Below are 6,000 nucleotides of genomic sequence, written 5' to 3'. Positions count from 1 at the left end.
TGGCTAAAAGATGTGGAGCAAATGCAAAACAGTAAATTTCCTTCTTGACTTTTCATCTTGTCTTTTTTATGGTGCGGTATGAAGCTTGATGTAATTATGTTCTAATATCTTGTTGAAAGAACACCAGCCATCATATGCACTTTAATGCATATGATATCTAAGAGCTCCCTTTAAATACATGGGGGTCGTGTGTGCCGAATTTTTCAGCTATTTTGTGTGTAGGCGAATGTTGTTGGTGGAACCCACCATGGTCAGAAGGTGCTTCCATTGATTTCAGTAGGAACACATTCCTGCCACAGACTGGCTGCTCAAGCAGGCAATCAGTGGTGAGAACCATTGGACCATGGAAGAGGCGAGGAGCTGGAGCTCTGGGTCTAACATGCATATTTAAAAAAGCCTTCTATAAGTAGTCCTGTTATTTACAAATGGCCCTCCCAAAAATTGTGAAGGAACCAACATTTTACACAATTAACCCCTTCAATCCCAGGGGTTTTTGGTACCTCAAAGCCCAGAGCAATTTTGCCATTTTTGGGGTATGTCGGTTTAGCGATGATTCTCTTTTCCTGTGAATAGTGTATCCATATAAACTATATATTGTTTTTTCAAGGAGAGATAGAGCTTTCTTTTGATACCATAGTTGGATGATTAGCTGAAAATTTAGAATGAGAAATTTAGTAAAAACTAACGAAGATTAGAAAAATAAACTTATTTTTTTTTACATTTTCCCTCTGAATCCTCACAAAATTAGGTAAAGTGATGGAAAATCCCCTCCAAATTTATCAATTCAGGTGTCCTGATTTCAGAAATACCAAATTTTTATAGATTTTCCATACTTTCCCAGCACCAGGGAGCATACTATAAGGTGTACAATTTTGTATAATTTTTATGCCTATGGCTTAACGGGTTTGGGGGTTGTGAATAATTTTTTATTATCTTTTTTTATATATTTTAATTTTTTTTTAATTTTAATTTTTTTACATATTTTTTTATTTTTTATATATTATTTTTACACAGAAATGGTTAGAGGTCCTCCTAGGGACCTCCTGAACATGCCAGTGACGTCACAATGACATCACAGCTCACATTATAATTTTTTTTGTATTATTTATATTATTATTATTTTAATGATTTTTTTAATATTATTTTTTAAATGAATTAACTTTTTTTTTTTCTGCTTTTCTCTTACAGGACGGGAGGGGAGTGAGAGAGATGGTTTCTCACTCCCCTCCCCGCGATCCCCCTGCACCGATCACACTATGATCTCTATGCAGGTCCTCACAGACCTGCATAGAGATCGCAGTGTCTCTGTGCCTCATCGGAGGGCAGGATATCCCCGCGCGATCGGGCACTTTCAACTGTAGCAGCTTACGGACTTTCATGCCGGAAGCTGTTACGGGAGATTGGGCAGCAGAAAGCCAGCGATGCCGGCTTCTGCTGCCAGGGGGGAGTCCAGGCTGTCAAACGACAGCCTGGTCTCCCGTGCAGCGGCAGGGATGTGTCCCTGACGCTGCACGAAGGGCTGGACGTACCGGGACGTCCATAGGGGTTTCTTTGTGGGCGTTTTTTGGACGTCCCGGTACGTCTATAGGGGAAGGAAGGGGTTAAAGAGTTATTTCTGGGAGAGTTTGAGCATTTATCAGAAATTATACTTCAAATGCTGAATACAGTTAAGTGTTAAATTGAGCGCAGTAGGTGGCCAATCAGTGGCAGGATTGCTATGTTACCCATTTTGTTTTTGAAGACATATACCTTTCACATGTTGCTGATCATCACATTTATGTGTATATGTGTCCTGGAAATAAATGTCTGATATTTAAATCCTATACGTGCAGAATTAAGTAAAGGGCTATTGTCGCACGAGGGCTGCTCCTGTTACTTGTGGGAACCATCACGTTTAAGCTGTTTTGTCTGCAAGGCTTGTCTCAGAGCTGCTAAGTAATGAAGTATACAATCATTTGTTTCCATGAGGTGTCCTTACTGTTAATTACACGGTGTGTTTTTGGTGTGTGCTGATGGAGTCTTTGGGGAACTAATGCACTGACAGCGTTTGCTAACTTGTCACGCCATAAGCAATTAAAATATGTTTCTCAGTTTTAGAAATCCAGTATCAACAAAACATGGTCACAATCACAGGAACAGGACCCTTGGGAAATCTATTGTATTTTTACATTCAACAAAATTGTGTAAAAAAGCCAGTTTAGGATTTCTATTTTGAAGGAACTTCGCTTCTTCAATCCCATAGTTTAGTTCTTGTCAAACACCAAGTGCAAGCGAGAATTTGCCGTGTACATGCTATTCACAAAAAGCTCTTTGCGGCCAAGTTGCATTGTTGCATTGTTGCATAACTCACAGAAACAGGCAATACATCTTTAGGTATCTTGCCAATGGAATGGACTTGGGAAATTTAAATCCTGAACCCACCATAAAGGAAATATGCCTTGAATGTGTTTGCATGAACCCACAATGTTATCCTCCCATGTGCTGCAGACCCAGCAACACTAGACAGGAACCAGCTGGCAGAAAAGTAAATTACGTTGTTTCTAAATATAATGCTCCCTGTTTCACTTAAGATTTGCAGATGCTACTGTTACATTGAGTTCTAATGACATAACAAACAGGCATGAAAGCTGTGATGCATGTTGCTTGAAGTCTCGATGTGCCCGTATGCTTTGTTTATTTCATCTAAATGTGTGTCCAACGAAATTGGGTATTTAAATGACCTCGAAGTCAGAAACATAAAGCCAAAGTTACCTTCATGACTGTCTTGTTAAATTACGAATCTCAATAATAGAATGGTTGAGCTTCACTAAATATATATATATATATATATATATACATATATAATGTAGGAGATAAAATATACTATGGTTCTGGTAACATCTCACTTCTACAGTGTGTCAAAGTTCATATCAGGGTTTTCAAATAAATTGTCAAGAATCAGACATTTCTATGTACTTGAGATCACTATAAATAGCCAAGTACTCGAAAGACCACTAGAAGTTATATACATTTTAGTGCTTCGATAGTATGCTTTGATGATACCTCATCTGTAACTTAGAAGATAATTGATGTGACATGGTTGTGCAGAGCCACCATAAATAAATTAAGGTTGTTTCCACATATTTCCCTTTCAGGATTAGTCCTATAGTATGTCCATATCACATAATTGAAACAAAGTTTGCCAGTTTCATTCAGAACATACAAAAATGTATGTTTGCTCCATCATAGCAGTAACTACCATGTACAAGAACTTCCACCACACTTGGCATGGTTGTTTTTCTATCTTAGCGGGTTGTCTGTCCTTAATAAAATGTATGATTGCAATCATATTCACTTCCTTACCTTATCGCTCAGGATAACCATGATATCTGCCAAGCACAGCTGTTCAAAACAAGGGATTATTCACATGATAGAACGATTCTTCCAGCTGCTTTTAATCTGTAAAAAAAACCTGTGTCCTCCCGCCAATTAGATTTATCTGTACTTATTGATCATCACAGACATCTTGCCAGGTAGAGGGATCCGGAATATGCTGTTTTTCCTTACCTCCAGTTTCAGAAGAACAGAGGAATATTTTAGGTAGTCAGTATGATTGTAGAACATGGAAGGAATTCAACCACAGCTATGAACATAAGAAGATTATTGTAATACACTTTATTCACATAGCTCCAGCAGTGTACACAGAACCCGAGGCACTGAATATTCAAAAAGTTGGGCTCTAGAAGTAAAATTTTAGTAGTCACGTTTAAGGACTCATTTAATATAAAGTACATGTGTACTCTTGGAGTAATCCACTGAAAAAGCACCTGTAAGAACTCCTAGCACCCTTACACCAGCAGTCTTTTATAAATAAAATAAAAAATCTTAGTAATGTAAAAATGTCTGACAGTCCTTTCCATCGCTCATAATATACATTTAATATACCGAGCACTGTACAGGCACAGACTTCTTGGCAGTAGCAGACAGCTGCCGAGTAATCCCGAGCAGCATTTCCAAGCGTTAATACTGCTTGTATTTCAATCAAACAGGGATCTCAGTTTGCTACACTGATCCATTTTGGCAGGACCTACTGCTTTAAATACAACCGCTTGTGGAAGACGGCGTTCGTGAATGCATGTTCGTGACATGCTACATTTTTATGTCATTGTACATGAAAATATTATTCTTTTACTATTTCTACCTGACGGTTCTGTTTTGTCAACTGGTTTGTTCTTCATATACTGCATTTGCTGCCATACCCAGAGCCAAACAAAAAACCCTGTGTACCCTCCGGATGTCTCTTGGTGAAGCCCTGCTTTCCTAGCCCACCCTGGGCCAGAAGAGACGGAGCATGGGGTAGCCTACATTGAGGAGTTCCCTGGTATTCAGCGCCTCATAGCCCACATAAGCACACCTGGGAACTCTCCGGTTAAAGCTAGAAGTTATAATCAGATGCTATTTTCTCCAATCTAGGAGACAGCTTTGGGTGACAGTTTTTGCACGTTGTTCTTGTCCATATTTTAATGAATTTGTGTTCATGACATGACCCTGTGTGTTGGTTGCATTCATCCAATTGCTGTTATCCCCTTTTATCATCTTACAAATCAATAATCATTTATTTAAAACTATCCATTTTGTATACTTGCACAGTTTGAGGCATTCATCTCTGAATGAACCCACTTTCACTAAAAGCTTCAGCTGTGCTGAGTCAGCATTATATGAAGTCTCTGGAGGTAAAATCCTCCTCTCCAGATGACCTTTATTCTTCACAACTGCCATTGGGTATGTCACCTCACAACAATGTGATAACAATAAAACCTTAACAAAAATAGCTGCCAGATATATTGACAGCTGATATTTCAAGATTTATGAGTAGTGTAATACACATTAAGATAATAAGAAGATCTTTTAGGTATCAAAGTGTGTGATATATCTTTTGTCAGTATGTATCCCCCCACACACACACTAAATCATATAGATTTTCCGTTAAATAATTTCTAGACGTTTATAGAAAACATTTTTGGATATCTGGAGTTAAATAAGCAGGACTGGCATTGTTAGAAAAATGTAATGTAGTTTTGAAAAACACACTCTGTGGGTGACTGAAACTCCCCAATGTGTCTTCCGGGCTCAAGACAATCACAAGAGGAAAGAGATTCAGGAGAGCGGAGCTCCATGCCCCCTATCCAAATCAGGTCACCTGTGTGTGACTAGAGGTGAGAAGGGTAGTTCTGAAGCTGGGAGGGGGTATGATCATGGCAGGACCTACGACACACCATAGCTAAATAGCCACCTTTACGATGCTCGTCATGTGGAACAGCACAGTCCTCCATTGATTTTACAGCTCCCTGTACTGGTCCGGAGAACAGAGGATCTCCCCAACGGACCATGATCCCTTATTGCCTGCAAAAGCAGGGAGACAGTGCGGAAAATCAGGACTGCACCTAAAAAAAAAGGTATGCAGGTCTCCTTATCTGCCTTCCATTTCAACTCTCCTGTTACCTTTAACAGGTGGCGTTCCCCCCTCCGAGTCTCTTCCCCATCCAGATATAATATCACAGATGGAAAGCATGCACGGTCAACGCAAACATGATCATAGGCTTATGTCATATTGCCCAGATAACCAGGGCCCATGAGATACAGCATACACACGTTACTCATTTCATACCTACGTACATTGCAAGTTTTCCCGCCTACCTTACATATTCTTAAGTATCCCTGATCTCCAAAACTAATAGCCCTATAACAAGACCTAAGCAACAACAGTGAAAGCAATGTATAACTGAGCCTTCCTTATAGATGCTTTATATACATACACACATACTGTATATACAGTATATATATATAATACCCTATATGTTTTACTATTTGCCGGCCAATCCATTTAACATGGGGTATTAAACAGTTATGTTTGCTCATAAGGAAAGTGATGTAGTAATAGGAAGTTGCAATTAAATCCTAGTAACTCGGGTCAGCATTTTGCAGCCTCTTTCATGCTTCCTCTGGGAGAGAAAATGGGAT

This window comes from Spea bombifrons, chromosome 5 (assembly GCF_027358695.1).
Source record: "Spea bombifrons isolate aSpeBom1 chromosome 5, aSpeBom1.2.pri, whole genome shotgun sequence".
Taxonomy (NCBI): Eukaryota; Metazoa; Chordata; class Amphibia; order Anura; family Pelobatidae; genus Spea; species Spea bombifrons.
Note: the sequence above shows the minus strand (reverse complement) of the source record.